The sequence below is a fragment of the Macaca mulatta genome, chromosome 14, assembly GCF_049350105.2.
Source record: "Macaca mulatta isolate MMU2019108-1 chromosome 14, T2T-MMU8v2.0, whole genome shotgun sequence".
NCBI classification, from domain to species: Eukaryota; Metazoa; Chordata; class Mammalia; order Primates; family Cercopithecidae; genus Macaca; species Macaca mulatta.
Window position 1 is genome coordinate 65,277,667 of NC_133419.1, and position 20,868 is coordinate 65,298,534.

The window sequence follows — 20,868 nt, forward strand, 5'->3', positions numbered from 1 at the left end:
ACAGTTCTTGTGGAATTGGCAAAGTGATATTTGGAAGCCCATAGAGGGCTATGGTGAAAAAGGAAATATCCTCAAATGAAATCTGGAAAGAAGCTTTCTGAGAAACTGCTTAGTGTTCTGTTAATTCATCTCACAGAGTTACATCTGTATTTCGTGGATCTCTTTGCTAGCCTTATTTCTGTGGAATCTGAGAACAGATATTTCGGATCCCTTTGAAGACTATAGGGCCAAAGGAAATATCCTCCGATAACAAAGAGAAAGAAGCTTTCTGAGAAACTTCGTTGTGTTCTGTGAAATCATCTCACAGAGTTACAGCTTTCCCCCTCATGCAGCCTTTCGCTAAGACAGTTCTTTTGAAATTGGCAAAGTGATATTTGGAAGCCCATAGAGGGCTATGGTGAAAAAGGAAATATCCTCAGATGAAATCTGGAAAGAAGCTTTCTGAGAAACTGCTTAGTGTTCTGTTAATTCATCTCACAGAGTTACATCTGTATTTCGTGGATCTCTTTGCTAGCCTTATTTCTGTGGAATCTGAGAACAGATATTTCGGATCCCTTTGAAGACTATAGGGCCAAAGGAAATATCCTCCGATAACAAAGAGAAAGAAGCTTTCTGAGAAACTTCGTTGTGTTCTGTGAAATCATCTCACAGAGTTACAGCTTTCCCCTCAAGAAGCCTTTCGCTAAGACAGTTCTTGTGGAATTGGCAAAGTGATATTTGGAAGCCCTTAGAGGGCTATGGTGAAAAAGGAAATATCCTCAGAGGAAATCTGGAAAGAAGCTTTCTGAGAAACTGCTTAGCGTTCTGTTAATTCATCTCACAGAGTTACATCTGTATTTCGTGGATCTCTTTGCTAGCCTTATTTCTGTGGAATCTGAGAACAGATATTTCGGATCCCTTTGAAGACTATAGGGCCAAAGGAAATATCCTCCGATAACAAAGAGAAAGAAGCTTTCTGAGAAACTTCTTTGTGTTCTGTGAAATCATCTCACAGAGTTACAGCTTTCCCCTAATGGAGCCTTTCGCTAAGACAGTTCTTTTGAAACTGGCAAAGTGATATTTGGAAGCCCATAGAGGGCTATGGTGAAAAAGGAAATACCCTCAGATGAAATCTGGAAAGAAGCTTTCTGAGAAACTGCTTAGTGTTCTGTTAATTCATCTCACAGAGGTACATCTGTATTTCGTGGATATCTTTGCTAGCCTTATTTCTGTGGAATCTGAGAACAGATATTTCGGATCCCTATGAAGACTATAGGGCCAAAGGAAATATCCTGCGATAACAAAGAGAAAGAAGCTTTCTGAGAAACTTCTTTGTGTTTTGTGAAATCATCTCACAGAGTTACAGCTTTCCCCTCAAGAAGCCTTTCGCTAAGACAGTTCTTGTGGAATTGGCAAAGTGATATTTGGAAGCCCATAGAGGGCTATGGTGAAAAAGGAAATATCCTCAAATGAAATCTGGAAAGAAGTTTTCTGAGAAACTGCTTAGTGTTCTGTTAATTCATCTCACAGAGTTACATCTGTATTTCGTGGATCTCTTGGCTAGCCTTATTTCTGTGGAATCTGAGAACAGATATTTCGGATCCCTTTGAAGACTATAGGGCCAAAGGAAATATCCTCCGATAACAAAGAGAAAGAAGCTTTCTGAGAAACTTCGTTGTGTTCTGTGAAATCATCTCACAGAGTTGCAGCTTTCCCCTCAAGAAGCCTTTCGCTAAGACAGTTCTTGTGGAATTGGCAAAGTGATATTTGGAAGCCCATAGAGGGCTATGGTGAAAAAGGAAATATCCTCAAATGAAATCTGGAAAGAAGCTTTCTGAGAAACTGCTTAGTGTTCTGTTAATTCATCTCACAGAGTTACATCTGTATTTCGTGGATCTCTTTGCTAGCCTTATTTCTGTGGAATCTGAGAACAGATATTTCGGATCCCTTTGAAGACTATAGGGCCAAAGGAAATATCCTCCGATAACAAAGAGAAAGAAGCTTTCTGAGAAACTTCGTTGTGTTCTGTGAAATCACTTCACAGAGTTACAGCTTTCCCCCTCACGCAGCCTTTCGCTAAGACAGTTCTTTTGAAATTGGCAAAGTGATATTTGGAAGCCCATAGAGGGCTATTGTGAAAAAGGAAATATCCTCAGATGAAATCTGGAAAGAAGCTTTCTGAGAAACTGCTTAGTGTTCTGTTAATTCACCTCACAGATTTACATCTGTATTTCGTGGATCTCTTTGCTAGCCTTATTTCTGTGGAATCTGAGAACAGATATTTCGGATCCCTTTGAAGACTATAGGGCCAAAGGAAATATCCTCCGATAACAAAGAGAAAGAAGCTTTCTGAGAAACTTCCTTGTGTTTTGTGAAATCATCTCACAGAGTTACAGCTTTCCCCTCAAGAAGCCTTTCGCTAAGACAGTTCTTGTGGAATTGGCAAAGTGATATTTGGAAGCCCATAGAGGTCTAAGGTGAAAAAGGAAATATCCTCAAATGAAATCTGGAAAGAAGCTTTCTGAGAAACTGCTTAGTGTTCTGTTAATTCATCTCACAGAGTTACATCTGTATTTCGTGGATCTCTTGGCTAGCCTTATTTCTGTGGAATCTGAGAACAGATATTTCGGATCCCTTAGAAGACTATAGGGCCAAAGGAAATATCCTCCGATAACCAAGAGAAAGAAGCTTTCTGAGAAACTTCGTTGTGTTCTGTGAAATCATCTCACAGAGTTGCAGCTTTCCCCTCAAGAAGCCTTTCGCTAAGACAGTTCTTGTGGAATTGGCAAAGTGATATTTGGAAGCCCATAGAGGGCTATGGTGAAAAAGGCAATATCCTCAGATGAAATCTGGAAAGAAGCTTTCTGAGAAACTGCTTAGTGTTCTGTTAATTCCTCTCACAGAGTTACATCTGTATTTCGTGGATCTCTTTGCTAGCCTTATTTCTGTGGAATCTGAGAACAGATATTTCGGATCCCTATGAAGACTATAGGGCCAAAGGAAATATCCTCCGATAACAAAGAGAAAGAAGCTTTCTGAGAAACTTCTTTGTGTTCTGTGAAATCATCTCACAGAGTTACAGCTTTCCCCTCAAGAAGCCTTTCGCTAAGACAGTTCTTGTGGAATTGGCAAAGTGATATTTGGAAGCCCATAGAGGGCTATGGTGAAAAAGGAAATATCCTCAAATGAAATCTGGAAAGAAGCTTTCTGAGAAACTGCTTAGTGTTCTGTTAATTCATCTCACAGAGTTACATCTGTATTTCGTGGATCTCTTTGCTAGCCTTATTTCTGTGGAATCTGAGAACAGATATTTCGGATCCCTTTGAAGACTATAGGGCCAAAGGAAATATCCTCCGATAACCAAGAGAAAGAAGCTTTCTGAGAAACTTCGTTGTGTTCTGTGAAATCATCTCACAGAGTTGCAGCTTTCCCCTCAAGAAGCCTTTCGCTAAGACAGTTCTTGTGGAATTGGCAAAGTGATATTTGGAAGCCCATAGAGGGCTATGGTGAAAAAGGAAATATCCTCAAATGAAATCTGGAAAGAAGCTTTCTGAGAAACTGCTTAGTGTTCTGTTAATTCATCTCACAGAGTTACATCTGTATTTCGTGGATCTCTTTGCTAGCCTTATTTCTGTGGAATCTGAGAACAGATATTTCGGATCCCTTTGAAGACTATAGGGCCAAAGGAAATATCCTCCGATAACAAAGAGAAAGAAGCTTTCTGAGAAACTTCGTTGTGTTCTGTGAAATCATCTCACAGAGTTACAGCTTTCCCCCTCACGCAGCCTTTCGCTAACACAGTTCTTTTGAAATTGGCAAAGTGATATTTGGAAGCCCATAGAGGGCTATTGTGAAAAAGGAAATATCCTCAGATGAAATCTGGAAAGAAGCTTTCTGAGAAACTGCTTAGTGTTCTGTTAATTCATCTCACAGAGTTACATCTGTATTTCGTGGATCTCTTTGCTAGCCTTATTTCTGTGGAATCTGAGAACAGATATTTCGGATCCCTTTGAAGACTATAGGGCCAAAGGAAATATCCTCCGATAACAAAGAGAAAGAAGCTTTCTGAGAAACTTCTTTGTGTTCTGTGAAATCATCTCACAGAGTTACAGCTTTCCCCTCAAGAAGCCTTTCGCTAAGACAGTTCTTGTGGAATTGGCAAAGTGATATTTGGAAGCCCATAGAGGGCTATGGTGAAAAAGGAAATATCCTCAGAGGAAATCTGGAAAGAAGCTTTCTGAGAAACTGCTTAGCGTTCTGTTAATTCATCTCACAGAGTTACATCTGTATTTCGTGGATCTCTTTGCTAGCCTTATTTCTGTGGAATCTGAGAACAGATATTTCGGATCCCTTTGAAGACTATAGGGCCAAAGGAAATATCCTCCGATAACAAAGAGAAAGAAGCTTTCTGAGAAACTTCTTTGTGTTCTGTGAAATCATCTCACAGAGTTACAGCTTTCCCCTAATGGAGCCTTTCGCTAAGACAGTTCTTTTGAAACTGGCAAAGTGATATTTGGAAGCCCATAGAGGGCTATGGTGAAAAAGGAAATACCCTCAGATGAAATCTGGAAAGAAGCTTTCTGAGAAACTGCTTAGTGTTCTGTTAATTCATCTCACAGAGGTACATCTGTATTTCGTGGATATCTTTGCTAGCCTTATTTCTGTGGAATCTGAGAACAGATATTTCGGATCCCTATGAAGACTATAGGGCCAAAGGAAATATCCTGCGATAACAAAGAGAAAGAAGCTTTCTGAGAAACTTCTTTGTGTTTTGTGAAATCATCTCACAGAGTTACAGCTTTCCCCTCAAGAAGCCTTTCGCTAAGACAGTTCTTGTGGAATTGGCAAAGTGATATTTGGAAGCCCATAGAGGGCTATGGTGAAAAAGGAAATATCCTCAAATGAAATCTGGAAAGAAGTTTTCTGAGAAACTGCTTAGTGTTCTGTTAATTCATCTCACAGAGTTACATCTGTATTTCGTCGATCTCTTGGCTAGCCTTATTTCTGTGGAATCTGAGAACAGATATTTCGGATCCCTTTGAAGACTATAGGGCCAAAGGAAATATCCTCCGATAACAAAGAGAAAGAAGCTTTCTGAGAAACTTCGTTGTGTTCTGTGAAATCATCTCACAGAGTTACAGCTTTCCCCCTCTCGCAGCCTTTCGCTAAGACAGTTCTTTTGAAATTGGCAAAGTGATATTTGGAAGCCCATAGAGGGCTATTGTGAAAAAGGAAATATCCTCAGATGAAATCTGGAAAGAAGCTTTCTGAGAAACTGCTTAGTGTTCTGTTAATTCATCTCACAGAGTTACATCTGTATTTCGTGGATCTCTTTGCTAGCCTTATTTCTGTGGAATCTGAGAACAGATATTTCGGATCCCTATGAAGACTATAGGGCCAAAGGAAATATCCTGCGATAACAAAGAGAAAGAAGCTTTCTGAGAAACTTCTTTGTGTTTTGTGAAATCAACTCACAGAGATACAGCTTTCCCCTCAAGAAGCCTTTCGCTAAGACAGTTCTTGTGGAATTGGCAAAGTGATATTTGGAAGCCCATAGAGGTCTATGGTGAAAAAGGAAATATCCTCAAATGAAATCTGGAAAGAAGCTTTCTGAGAAACTGCTTAGTGTTCTGTTAATTCATCTCACAGAGTTACATCTGTATTTCGTGGATCTCTTGGCTAGCCTTATTTCTGTGGAATCTGAGAACAGATATTTCGGATCCCTTAGAAGACTATAGGGCCAAAGGAAATATCCTCCGACAACAAAGAGAAAGAAGCTTTCTGAGAAACTTCGTTGTGTTCTGTGAAATCATCTCACAGAGTTGCAGCTTTCCCCTCAAGAAGCCTTTCGCTAAGACAGTTCTTGTGGAATTGGCAAAGTGATATTTGGAAGCCCATAGAGGGCTATGGTGAAAAAGGAAATATCCTCAGATGAAATCTGGAAAGAAGCTTTCTGAGAAACTGCTTAGTGTTCTGTTAATTCATCTCACAGAGTTACATCTGTATTTCGTGGATCTCTTTGCTAGCCTTATTTCTGTGGAATCTCAGAACAGATATTTCGGATCCCTTTGAAGACTATAGGGCCAAAGGAAATATCCTCCGATAACAAAGAGAAAGAAGCTTTCTGAGAAACTTCTTTGTGTTCTGTGAAATCATCTCACAGAGTTACAGCTTTCCCCTCACGGAGCCTTTCGCTAAGACAGTTCTTTTGAAATTGGCAAAGTGATATTTCGAAGCCCATAGTGGGCTGTGGTGAAAAAGGAAATATCCTCAGATGAAATCTGGAAAGAAGCTTTCTGAGAAACTGCTTAGTGTTCTTTTAATTCATCTCACAGTGTTACATCTGTATTTCGTGGATCTCTTTGCTAGCCTTATTTCTGTGGAATCTGAGAAGAGATATTTCGGATCCCTTTGAAGACTACAGGGCCATAGGAAATATCCTCCGATAACAAAGAGAAAGAAGCTTTCTGAGAAACTTCTTTGTGTTCTGTGAAATCATCTCACAGAGTTGCAGCTTTCCCCTCAAGAAGCCTTTCGCTAAGACAGTTCTTGTGGAATTGGCAAAGTGATATTTGGAAGCCCATAGAGGGCTATGGTAAAAAAGGAAATATCCTCAGATGAAATCTGGAAAGAAGCTTTCTGAGAAACTGCTTAGTGTTCTGTTAATTCATCTCACAGAGTTACATCTGTATTTCGTGGATCTCTTTGCTAGCCTTATTTCTGTGGAATCTGACAACAGATATTTCGGATCCCTTTGAAGACTCTAGGGCCAAAGGAAATATCCTCCGATAACAAAGAGAAAGAAGCTTTCTGAGAAACTTCTTTGTGTTCTGTGAAATCATCTCACAGAGTTACAGCTTTCCCCTCAAGAAGCCTTTCGCTAAGACAGTTCTTGTGTAATTGGCAAAGTGATATTTGGAAGCCCATAGAGGGCTATGGTGAAAAAGGAAATATCCTCAGATGAAATCTGGAAAGAAGCTTTCTGAGAAACTGCTTAGTGTTCTGTTAATTCATCTCACAGAGTTACATCTGTATTTCGTGGATCTCTTTGCTAGCCTTATTTCTGTGGAATCTCAGAACAGATATTTCGGATCCCTTTGAAGACTATAGGGCCAAAGGAAATATCCTCCGATAACAAAGAGAAAGAAGCTTTCTGAGAAACTTCTTTGTGTTCTGTGAAATCATCTCACAGAGTTACAGCTTTCCCCTCACGGAGCCTTTCGCTAAGACAGTTCTTTTGAAATTGGCAAAGTGATATTTCGAAGCCCATAGAGGGCTATGGTGAAAAAGGAAATATCCTCAGATGAAATCTGGAAAGAAGCTTTCTGAGAAACTGCTTAGTGTTCTTTTAATTCATCTCACAGTGTTACATCTGTATTTCGTGGATCTCTTTGCTAGCCTTATTTCTGTGGAATCTGAGAAGAGATATTTCGGATCCCTTTGAAGACTATAGGGCCATAGGAAATATCCTCCGATAACAAAGAGAAAGAAGCTTTCTGAGAAACTTCTTTGTGTTCTGTGAAATCATCTCACAGAGTTGCAGCTTTCCCCTCAAGAAGCCTTTCGCTAAGACAGTTCTTGTGGATTTGGCAAAGTGATATTTGGAAGCCCATAGAGGGCTATGGTAAAAAAGGAAATATCCTCAGATGAAATCTGGAAAGAAGCTTTCTGAGAAACTGCTTAGTGTTCTGTTAATTCATCTCACAGAGTTACATCTGTATTTCGTGGATCTCTTTGCTAGCCTTATTTCTGTGGAATCTGAGAACAGATATTTCGGATCCCTTTGAAGACTATAGGGCCAAAGGAAATATCCTCCGATAACAAAGAGAAAGAAGATTTCTGAGAAACTTCTTTGTGTTCTGTGAAATCATCTCACAGAGTTACAGCTTTCCCCTCAAGAAGCCTTTCGCTAAGACAGTTCTTGTGTAATTGGCAAAGTGATATTTGGAAGCCCATAGAGGGCTATGGTGAAAAAGGAAATATCCTCAGATGAAATCTGGAAAGAAGCTTTCTGAGAAACTGCTTAGTGTTCTGTTAATTCATCTCACAGAGTTACATCTGTATTTCGTGGATCTCTTTGCTAGCCTTATTTCTGTGGAATCTCAGAACAGATATTTCGGATCCCTTTGAAGACTATAGGGCCAAAGGAAATATCCTCCGATAACAAAGAGAAAGAAGCTTTCTGAGAAACTTCTTTGTGTTCTGTGAAATCATCTCACAGAGTTACAGCTTTCCCCTCACGGAGCCTTTCGCTAAGACAGTTCTTTTGAAATTGGCAAAGTGATATTTCGAAGCCCATAGAGGGCTATGGTGAAAAAGGAAATATCCTCAGATGAAATCTGGAAAGAAGCTTTCTGAGAAACTGCTTAGTGTTCTTTTAATTCATCTCACAGTGTTACATCTGTATTTCGTGGATCTCTTTGCTAGCCTTATTTCTGTGGAATCTGAGAAGAGATATTTCGGATCCCTTTAAAGACTATAGGGCCATAGGAAATATCCTCCGATAACAAAGAGAAAGAAGCTTTCTGAGAAACTTCTTTGTGTTCTGTGAAATCATCTCACAGAGTTGCAGCTTTCCCCTCAAGAAGCCTTTCGCTAAGACAGTTCTTGTGGAATTGGCAAAGTGATATTTGGAAGCCCCTAGAGGGCTATGGTGAAAAAGGAAATATCCTCAGAGGAAATCTGGAAAGAAGCTTTCTGAGAAACTGCTTAGTGTTCTGTTAATTCATCTCACAGAATTACATCTGTATTTCGTGGATCTCTTTGCTAGCCTTATTTCTGTGGAATCTGAGAACAGATATTTCGGATCCCTTTGAAGACTATAGGGCCAAAGGAAATATCCTCCGATAACAAAGAGAAAGAAGCTTTTTGAGAAACTTCGTTGTGTTCTGTGAAATCATCTCACAGAGTTACAGCTTTCCCCTCACGGAGCCTTTCGCTAAGACAGTTCTTTTGAAATTGGCAAAGTGATATTTGGAAGCCCTTAGAGGGCTATGGTGAAAAAGGAAATAACCTCAGATGATATCTGGAAAGAAGCTTTCTGAGAAACTGCTTAGTGTTCTGTTAATTCATCTCACAGAGTTACATCTGTATTTCGTGGATCTCTTTGCTAGCCTTATTTCTGTGGAATCTGAGAACAGATATTTCGGATCCCTTTGAAGACTATAGGGCCAAAGGAAATATCCTCCGATAACAAAGAGAAAGAAGCTTTCTGAGAAACTTCGTTGTGTTCTGTGAAATCATCTCACAGAGTTGCAGCTTTCCCCTCAAGAATCCTTTCGCTAAGACAGTTCTTGTGGAATTGGCAAAGTGATATTTGGAAGCCCATAGAGGGCTATGGTGAAAAGGGAAATATCCTCAGATGAAATCTGGAAAGAAGCTTTCTGAGAAACTGCTTAGTGTTCTGTTAATTCATCTCACAGTGTTACATCTGTATTTCGTGGATCTCTTTGCTAGCCTTATTTCTGTGGAATCTGAGAACAGATATTTCGGATCCCTATGAAGACTATAGGGCCAAAGGAAATATCCTGCGATAACAAAGAGAAAGAAGCTTTCTGAGAAACTTCTTTGTGTTTTGTGAAATCATCTCACAGAGTTACAGCTTTCCCCTCAAGAAGCCTTTCGCTAAGACAGTTCTTGTGGAATTGGCAAAGTGATATTTGGAAGCCCTTAGAGGTCTATGGTGAAAAAGGAAATATCCTCAGATGAAATCTGGAAAGAAGCTTTCTGAGAAACTGCTTAGTGTTCTGTTAATTCATCTCACAGAGTTACATGTGTATTTCGTGGATCTGTTGGCTAGCCTCATTTCTGTGGAATCTGAGAACAGATATTTCGGATCCCTTAGAAGACTATAGGGCCAAAGGAAATATCCTCCGATAACAAAGAGAAAGAAGCTTTCTGAGAAACTTCGTTGTGTTCTGTGAAATCATCTCACAGAGTTCCAGCTTTCCGCTCAAGAAGCCTTTCGCTAAGACAGTTCTTGTGGAATTGGCAAAGTGATATTTGGAAGCCCATAGAGGGCTATGGTGAAAAAGGCAATATCCTCAGATGAAATCTGGAAAGAAGCTTTCTGAGAAACTGCTTAGTGTTCTGTTAATTCCTCTCACAGAGTTACATCTGTATTTCGTGGATCTCTTTGCTAGCCTTATTTCTGTGGAATCTGAGAACAGATATTTCGGATCCTTATGAAGACTATAGGGCCTAAGGAAATATCCTCCGATAACAAAGAGAAAGAAGCTTTCTGAGAAACTTCTTTGTGTTCTGTGAAATCATCTCACAGAGTTACAGCTTTCCCCTCAAGAAGCCTTTCGCTAAGACAGTTCTTGTGGAATTGGCAAAGTGATATTTGGAAGCCCATAGAGGGCTATGGTGAAAAAGGAAATATCCTCAAATAAAATCTGGAAAGAAGCTTTCTGAGAAACTGCTTAGTGTTCTGTTAATTCATCTCACAGAGTTACATCTGTATTTCGTGGATCTCTTTGCTAGCCTTATTTCTGTGGAATCTGAGAACAGATATTTCGGATCCCTTTGAAGACTATAGGGCCAAAGGAAATATCCTCCGATAACCAAGAGAAAGAAGCTTTCTGAGAAACTTCGTTGTGTTCTGTGAAATCATCTCACAGAGTTGCAGCTTTCCCCTCAAGAAGCCTTTCGCTAAGACAGTTCTTGTGGAATTGGCAAAGTGATATTTGGAAGCCCATAGAGGGCTATGGTGAAAAAGGAAATATCCTCAAATGAAATCTGGAAAGAAGCTTTCTGAGAAACTGCTTAGTGTTCTGTTAATTCATCTCACAGAGTTACATCTGTATTTCGTGGATCTCTTTGCTAGCCTTATTTCTGTGGAATCTGAGAACAGATATTTCGGATCCCTTTGAAGACTATAGGGCCAAAGGAAATATCCTCCGATAACAAAGAGAAAGAAGCTTTCTGAGAAACTTCGTTGTGTTCTGTGAAATCATCTCACAGAGTTGCAGCTTTCCCCTCAAGAAGCCTTTCGCTAAGACAGTTCTTGTGGAATTGGCAAAGTGATATTTGGAAGCCCATAGAGGGCTATGGTGAAAAAGGAAATATCCTCAAATGAAATCTGGAAAGAAGCTTTCTGAGAAACTGCTTAGTGTTCTGTTAATTCATCTCACAGAGTTACATCTGTATTTCGTGGATCTCTTTGCTAGCCTTATTTCTGTGGAATCTGAGAACAGATATTTCGGATCCCTTTGAAGACTATAGGGCCAAAGGAAATATCCTCCGATAACAAAGAGAAAGAAGCTTTCTGAGAAACTTCGTTGTGTTCTGTGAAATCATCTCACAGAGTTACAGCTTTCCCCCTCACGCAGCCTTTCGCTAACACAGTTCTTTTGAAATTGGCAAAGTGATATTTGGAAGCCCATAGAGGGCTATTGTGAAAAAGGAAATATCCTCAGATGAAATCTGGAAAGAAGCTTTCTGAGAAACTGCTTAGTGTTCTGTTAATTCATCTCACAGAGTTACATCTGTATTTCGTGGATCTCTTTGCTAGCCTTATTTCTGTGGAATCTGAGAACAGATATTTCGGATCCCTTTGAAGACTATAGGGCCAAAGGAAATATCCTCCGATAACAAAGAGAAAGAAGCTTTCTGAGAAACTTCTTTGTGTTCTGTGAAATCATCTCACAGAGTTACAGCTTTCCCCTCAAGAAGCCTTTCGCTAAGACAGTTCTTGTGGAATTGGCAAAGTGATATTTGGAAGCCCATAGAGGGCTATGGTGAAAAAGGAAATATCCTCAGAGGAAATCTGGAAAGAAGCTTTCTGAGAAACTGCTTAGCGTTCTGTTAATTCATCTCACAGAGTTACATCTGTATTTCGTGGATCTCTTTGCTAGCCTTATTTCTGTGGAATCTGAGAACAGATATTTCGGATCCCTTTGAAGACTATAGGGCCAAAGGAAATATCCTCCGATAACAAAGAGAAAGAAGCTTTCTGAGAAACTTCTTTGTGTTCTGTGAAATCATCTCACAGAGTTACAGCTTTCCCCTAATGGAGCCTTTCGCTAAGACAGTTCTTTTGAAACTGGCAAAGTGATATTTGGAAGCCCATAGAGGGCTATGGTGAAAAAGGAAATACCCTCAGATGAAATCTGGAAAGAAGCTTTCTGAGAAACTGCTTAGTGTTCTGTTAATTCATCTCACAGAGGTACATCTGTATTTCGTGGATATCTTTGCTAGCCTTATTTCTGTGGAATCTGAGAACAGATATTTCGGATCCCTATGAAGACTATAGGGCCAAAGGAAATATCCTGCGATAACAAAGAGAAAGAAGCTTTCTGAGAAACTTCTTTGTGTTTTGTGAAATCATCTCACAGAGTTACAGCTTTCCCCTCAAGAAGCCTTTCGCTAAGACAGTTCTTGTGGAATTGGCAAAGTGATATTTGGAAGCCCATAGAGGGCTATGGTGAAAAAGGAAATATCCTCAAATGAAATCTGGAAAGAAGTTTTCTGAGAAACTGCTTAGTGTTCTGTTAATTCATCTCACAGAGTTACATCTGTATTTCGTGGATCTCTTGGCTAGCCTTATTTCTGTGGAATCTGAGAACAGATATTTCGGATCCCTTTGAAGACTATAGGGCCAAAGGAAATATCCTCCGATAACAAAGAGAAAGAAGCTTTCTGAGAAACTTCGTTGTGTTCTGTGAAATCATCTCACAGAGTTACAGCTTTCCCCCTCTCGCAGCCTTTCGCTAAGACAGTTCTTTTGAAATTGGCAAAGTGATATTTGGAAGCCCATAGAGGGCTATTGTGAAAAAGGAAATATCCTCAGATGAAATCTGGAAAGAAGCTTTCTGAGAAACTGCTTAGTGTTCTGTTAATTCATCTCACAGAGTTACATCTGTATTTCGTGGATCTCTTTGCTAGCCTTATTTCTGTGGAATCTGAGAACAGATATTTCGGATCCCTATGAAGACTATAGGGCCAAAGGAAATATCCTGCGATAACAAAGAGAAAGAAGCTTTCTGAGAAACTTCTTTGTGTTTTGTGAAATCAACTCACAGAGATACAGCTTTCCCCTCAAGAAGCCTTTCGCTAAGACAGTTCTTGTGGAATTGGCAAAGTGATATTTGGAAGCCCATAGAGGTCTATGGTGAAAAAGGAAATATCCTCAAATGAAATCTGGAAAGAAGCTTTCTGAGAAACTGCTTAGTGTTCTGTTAATTCATCTCACAGAGTTACATCTGTATTTCGTGGATCTCTTTGCTAGCCTTATTTCTGTGGAATCTGAGAACAGATATTTCGGATCCTTATGAAGACTATAGGGCCTAAGGAAATATCCTCCGATAACAAAGAGAAAGAAGCTTTCTGAGAAACTTCTTTGTGTTCTGTGAAATCATCTCACAGAGTTACAGCTTTCCCCTCAAGAAGCCTTTCGCTAAGACAGTTCTTGTGGAATTGGCAAAGTGATATTTGGAAGCCCATAGAGGGCTATGGTGAAAAAGGAAATATCCTCAAATAAAATCTGGAAAGAAGCTTTCTGAGAAACTGCTTAGTGTTCTGTTAATTCATCTCACAGAGTTACATCTGTATTTCGTGGATCTCTTTGCTAGCCTTATTTCTGTGGAATCTGAGAACAGATATTTCGGATCCCTTTGAAGACTATAGGGCCAAAGGAAATATCCTCCGATAACCAAGAGAAAGAAGCTTTCTGAGAAACTTCGTTGTGTTCTGTGAAATCATCTCACAGAGTTGCAGCTTTCCCCTCAAGAAGCCTTTCGCTAAGACAGTTCTTGTGGAATTGGCAAAGTGATATTTGGAAGCCCATAGAGGGCTATGGTGAAAAAGGAAATATCCTCAAATGAAATCTGGAAAGAAGCTTTCTGAGAAACTGCTTAGTGTTCTGTTAATTCATCTCACAGAGTTACATCTGTATTTCGTGGATCTCTTTGCTAGCCTTATTTCTGTGGAATCTGAGAACAGATATTTCGGATCCCTTTGAAGACTATAGGGCCAAAGGAAATATCCTCCGATAACAAAGAGAAAGAAGCTTTCTGAGAAACTTCGTTGTGTTCTGTGAAATCATCTCACAGAGTTGCAGCTTTCCCCTCAAGAAGCCTTTCGCTAAGACAGTTCTTGTGGAATTGGCAAAGTGATATTTGGAAGCCCATAGAGGGCTATGGTGAAAAAGGAAATATCCTCAAATGAAATCTGGAAAGAAGCTTTCTGAGAAACTGCTTAGTGTTCTGTTAATTCATCTCACAGAGTTACATCTGTATTTCGTGGATCTCTTTGCTAGCCTTATTTCTGTGGAATCTGAGAACAGATATTTCGGATCCCTTTGAAGACTATAGGGCCAAAGGAAATATCCTCCGATAACAAAGAGAAAGAAGCTTTCTGAGAAACTTCGTTGTGTTCTGTGAAATCATCTCACAGAGTTACAGCTTTCCCCCTCACGCAGCCTTTCGCTAACACAGTTCTTTTGAAATTGGCAAAGTGATATTTGGAAGCCCATAGAGGGCTATTGTGAAAAAGGAAATATCCTCAGATGAAATCTGGAAAGAAGCTTTCTGAGAAACTGCTTAGTGTTCTGTTAATTCATCTCACAGAGTTACATCTGTATTTCGTGGATCTCTTTGCTAGCCTTATTTCTGTGGAATCTGAGAACAGATATTTCGGATCCCTTTGAAGACTATAGGGCCAAAGGAAATATCCTCCGATAACAAAGAGAAAGAAGCTTTCTGAGAAACTTCTTTGTGTTCTGTGAAATCATCTCACAGAGTTACAGCTTTCCCCTCAAGAAGCCTTTCGCTAAGACAGTTCTTGTGGAATTGGCAAAGTGATATTTGGAAGCCCATAGAGGGCTATGGTGAAAAAGGAAATATCCTCAGAGGAAATCTGGAAAGAAGCTTTCTGAGAAACTGCTTAGCGTTCTGTTAATTCATCTCACAGAGTTACATCTGTATTTCGTGGATCTCTTTGCTAGCCTTATTTCTGTGGAATCTGAGAACAGATATTTCGGATCCCTTTGAAGACTATAGGGCCAAAGGAAATATCCTCCGATAACAAAGAGAAAGAAGCTTTCTGAGAAACTTCTTTGTGTTCTGTGAAATCATCTCACAGAGTTACAGCTTTCCCCTAATGGAGCCTTTCGCTAAGACAGTTCTTTTGAAACTGGCAAAGTGATATTTGGAAGCCCATAGAGGGCTATGGTGAAAAAGGAAATACCCTCAGATGAAATCTGGAAAGAAGCTTTCTGAGAAACTGCTTAGTGTTCTGTTAATTCATCTCACAGAGGTACATCTGTATTTCGTGGATATCTTTGCTAGCCTTATTTCTGTGGAATCTGAGAACAGATATTTCGGATCCCTATGAAGACTATAGGGCCAAAGGAAATATCCTGCGATAACAAAGAGAAAGAAGCTTTCTGAGAAACTTCTTTGTGTTTTGTGAAATCATCTCACAGAGTTACAGCTTTCCCCTCAAGAAGCCTTTCGCTAAGACAGTTCTTGTGGAATTGGCAAAGTGATATTTGGAAGCCCATAGAGGGCTATGGTGAAAAAGGAAATATCCTCAAATGAAATCTGGAAAGAAGTTTTCTGAGAAACTGCTTAGTGTTCTGTTAATTCATCTCACAGAGTTACATCTGTATTTCGTGGATCTCTTGGCTAGCCTTATTTCTGTGGAATCTGAGAACAGATATTTCGGATCCCTTTGAAGACTATAGGGCCAAAGGAAATATCCTCCGATAACAAAGAGAAAGAAGCTTTCTGAGAAACTTCGTTGTGTTCTGTGAAATCATCTCACAGAGTTACAGCTTTCCCCCTCTCGCAGCCTTTCGCTAAGACAGTTCTTTTGAAATTGGCAAAGTGATATTTGGAAGCCCATAGAGGGCTATTGTGAAAAAGGAAATATCCTCAGATGAAATCTGGAAAGAAGCTTTCTGAGAAACTGCTTAGTGTTCTGTTAATTCATCTCACAGAGTTACATCTGTATTTCGTGGATCTCTTTGCTAGCCTTATTTCTGTGGAATCTGAGAACAGATATTTCGGATCCCTATGAAGACTATAGGGCCAAAGGAAATATCCTGCGATAACAAAGAGAAAGAAGCTTTCTGAGAAACTTCTTTGTGTTTTGTGAAATCAACTCACAGAGATACAGCTTTCCCCTCAAGAAGCCTTTCGCTAAGACAGTTCTTGTGGAATTGGCAAAGTGATATTTGGAAGCCCATAGAGGTCTATGGTGAAAAAGGAAATATCCTCAAATGAAATCTGGAAAGAAGCTTTCTGAGAAACTGCTTAGTGTTCTGTTAATTCATCTCACAGAGTTACATCTGTATTTCGTGGATCTCTTGGCTAGCCTTATTTCTGTGGAATCTGAGAACAGATATTTCGGATCCCTTAGAAGACTATAGGGCCAAAGGAAATATCCTCCGACAACAAAGAGAAAGAAGCTTTCTGAGAAACTTCGTTGTGTTCTGTGAAATCATCTCACAGAGTTGCAGCTTTCCCCTCAAGAAGCCTTTCGCTAAGACAGTTCTTGTGGAATTGGCAAAGTGATATTTGGAAGCCCATAGAGGGCTATGGTGAAAAAGGAAATATCCTCAGATGAAATCTGGAAAGAAGCTTTCTGAGAAACTGCTTAGTGTTCTGTTAATTCATCTCACAGAGTTACATCTGTATTTCGTGGATCTCTTTGCTAGCCTTATTTCTGTGGAATCTCAGAACAGATATTTCGGATCCCTTTGAAGACTATAGGGCCAAAGGAAATATCCTCCGATAACAAAGAGAAAGAAGCTTTCTGAGAAACTTCTTTGTGTTCTGTGAAATCATCTCACAGAGTTACAGCTTTCCCCTCACGGAGCCTTTCGCTAAGACAGTTCTTTTGAAATTGGCAAAGTGATATTTCGAAGCCCATAGTGGGCTGTGGTGAAAAAGGAAATATCCTCAGATGAAATCTGGAAAGAAGCTTTCTGAGAAACTGCTTAGTGTTCTTTTAATTCATCTCACAGTGTTACATCTGTATTTCGTGGATCTCTTTGCTAGCCTTATTTCTGTGGAATCTGAGAAGAGATATTTCGGATCCCTTTGAAGACTATAGGGCCATAGGAAATATCCTCCGATAACAAAGAGAAAGAAGCTTTCTGAGAAACTTCTTTGTGTTCTGTGAAATCATCTCACAGAGTTGCAGCTTTCCCCTCAAGAAGCCTTTCGCTAAGACAGTTCTTGTGGAATTGGCAAAGTGATATTTGGAAGCCCATAGAGGGCTATGGTAAAAAAGGAAATATCCTCAGATGAAATCTGGAAAGAAGCTTTCTGAGAAACTGCTTAGTGTTCTGTTAATTCATCTCACAGAGTTACATCTGTATTTCGTGGATCTCTTTGCTAGCCTTATTTCTGTGGAATCTGAGAACAGATATTTCGGATCCCTTTGAAGACTATAGGGCCAAAGGAAATATCCTCCGATAACAAAGAGAAAGAAGCTTTCTGAGAAACTTCTTTGTGTTCTGTGAAATCATCTCACAGAGTTACAGCTTTCCCCTCAAGAAGCCTTTCGCTAAGACAGTTCTTGTGTAATTGGCAAAGTGATATTTGGAAGCCCATAGAGGGCTATGGTGAAAAAGGAAATATCCTCAGATGAAATCTGGAAAGAAGCTTTCTGAGAAACTGCTTAGTGTTCTGTTAATTCATCTCACAGAGTTACATCTGTATTTCGTGGATCTCTTTGCTAGCCTTATTTCTGTGGAATCTCAGAACAGATATTTCGGATCCCTTTGAAGACTATAGGGCCAAAGGAAATATCCTCCGATAACAAAGAGAAAGAAGCTTTCTGAGAAACTTCTTTGTGTTCTGTGAAATCATCTCACAGAGTTACAGCTTTCCCCTCACGGAGCCTTTCGCTAAGACAGTTCTTTTGAAATTGGCAAAGTGATATTTCGAAGCCCATAGAGGGCTATGGTGAAAAAGGAAATATCCTCAGATGAAATCTGGAAAGAAGCTTTCTGAGAAACTGCTTAGTGTTCTTTTAATTCATCTCACAGTGTTACATCTGTATTTCGTGGATCTCTTTGCTAGCCTTATTTCTGTGGAATCTGAGAAGAGATATTTCGGATCCCTTTGAAGACTATAGGGCCATAGGAAATATCCTCCGATAACAAAGAGAAAGAAGCTTTCTGAGAAACTTCTTTGTGTTCTGTGAAATCATCTCACAGAGTTGCAGCTTTCCCCTCAAGAAGCCTTTCGCTAAGACAGTTCTTGTGGATTTGGCAAAGTGATATTTGGAAGCCCATAGAGGGCTATGGTAAAAAAGGAAATATCCTCAGATGAAATCTGGAAAGAAGCTTTCTGAGAAACTGCTTAGTGTTCTGTTAATTCATCTCACAGAGTTACATCTGTATTTCGTGGATCTCTTTGCTAGCCTTATTTCTGTGGAATCTGAGAACAGATATTTCGGATCCCTTTGAAGACTATAGGGCCAAAGGAAATATCCTCCGATAACAAAGAGAAAGAAGATTTCTGAGAAACTTCTTTGTGTTCTGTGAAATCATCTCACAGAGTTACAGCTTTCCCCTCAAGAAGCCTTTCGCTAAGACAGTTCTTGTGTAATTGGCAAAGTGATATTTGGAAGCCCATAGAGGGCTATGGTGAAAAAGGAAATATCCTCAGATGAAATCTGGAAAGAAGCTTTCTGAGAAACTGCTTAGTGTTCTGTTAATTCATCTCACAGAGTTACATCTGTATTTCGTGGATCTCTTTGCTAGCCTTATTTCTGTGGAATCTCAGAACAGATATTTCGGATCCCTTTGAAGACTATAGGGCCAAAGGAAATATCCTCCGATAACAAAGAGAAAGAAGCTTTCTGAGAAACTTCTTTGTGTTCTGTGAAATCATCTCACAGAGTTACAGCTTTCCCCTCACGGAGCCTTTCGCTAAGACAGTTCTTTTGAAATTGGCAAAGTGATATTTCGAAGCCCATAGAGGGCTATGGTGAAAAAGGAAATATCCTCAGATGAAATCTGGAAAGAAGCTTTCTGAGAAACTGCTTAGTGTTCTTTTAATTCATCTCACAGTGTTACATCTGTATTTCGTGGATCTCTTTGCTAGCCTTATTTCTGTGGAATCTGAGAAGAGATATTTCGGATCCCTTTAAAGACTATAGGGCCATAGGAAATATCCTCCGATAACAAAGAGAAAGAAGCTTTCTGAGAAACTTCTTTGTGTTCTGTGAAATCATCTCACAGAGTTGCAGCTTTCCCCTCAAGAAGCCTTTCGCTAAGACAGTTCTTGTGGAATTGGCAAAGTGATATTTGGAAGCCCCTAGAGGGCTATGGTGAAAAAGGAAATATCCTCAGAGGAAATCTGGAAAGAAGCTTTCTGAGAAACTGCTTAGTGTTCTGTTAATTCATCTCACAGAATTACATCTGTATTTCGTGGATCTCTTTGCTAGCCTTATTTCTGTGGAATCTGAGAACAGATATTTCGGATCCCTTTGAAGACTATAGGGCCAAAGGAAATATCCTCCGATAACAAAGAGAAAGAAGCTTTTTGAGAAACTTCGTTGTGTTCTGTGAAATCATCTCACAGAGTTACAGCTTTCCCCTCACGGAGCCTTTCGCTAAGACAGTTCTTTTGAAATTGGCAAAGTGATATTTGGAAGCCCTTAGAGGGCTATGGTGAAAAAGGAAATAACCTCAGATGATATCTGGAAAGAAGCTTTCTGAGAAACTGCTTAGTGTTCTGTTAATTCATCTCACAGAGTTACATCTGTATTTCGTGGATCTCTTTGCTAGCCTTATTTCTGTGGAATCTGAGAACAGATATTTCGGATCCCTTTGAAGACTATAGGGCCAAAGGAAATATCCTCCGATAACAAAGAGAAAGAAGCTTTCTGAGAAACTTCGTTGTGTTCTGTGAAATCATCTCACAGAGTTGCAGCTTTCCCCTCAAGAATCCTTTCGCTAAGACAGTTCTTGTGGAATTGGCAAAGTGATATTTGGAAGCCCATAGAGGGCTATGGTGAAAAGGGAAATATCCTCAGATGAAATCTGGAAAGAAGCTTTCTGAGAAACTGCTTAGTGTTCTGTTAATTCATCTCACAGAGTTACATCTGTATTTCGTGGATCTCTTTGCTAGCCTTATTTCTGTGGAATCTGAGAACAGATATTTCGGATCCCTATGAAGACTATAGGGCCAAAGGAAATATCCTGCGATAACAAAGAGAAAGAAGCTTTCTGAGAAACTTCTTTGTGTTTTGTGAAATCATCTCACAGAGTTACAGCTTTCCCCTCAAGAAGCCTTTCGCTAAGACAGTTCTTGTGGAATTGGCAAAGTGATATTTGGAAGCCCTTAGAGGTCTATGGTGAAAAAGGAAATATCCTCAGATGAAATCTGGAAAGAAGCTTTCTGAGAAACTGCTTAGTGTTCTGTTAATTCATCTCACAGAGTTACATGTGTATTTCGTGGATCTGTTGGCTAGCCTTATTTCTGTGGAATCTGAGAACAGATATTTCGGATCCCTTAGAAGACTATAGGGCCAAAGGAAATATCCTCCGATAACAAAGAGAAAGAAGCTTTCTGAGAAACTTCGTTGTGTTCTGTGAAATCATCTCACAGAGTTCCAGCTTTCCGCTCAAGAAGCCTTTCGCTAAGACAGTTCTTGTGGAATTGGCAAAGTGATATTTGGAAGCCCATAGAGGGCTATGGTGAAAAAGGCAATATCCTGAGATGAAATCTGGAAAGAAGCTTTCTGAGAAACTGCTTAGTGTTCTGTTAATTCCTCTCACAGAGTTACATCTGTATTTCGTGGATCTCTTTGCTAGCCTTATTTCTGTGGAATCTGAGAACAGATATTTCGGATCCTTATGAAGACTATAGGGCCTAAGGAAATATCCTCCGATAACAAAGAGAAAGAAGCTTTCTGAGAAACTTC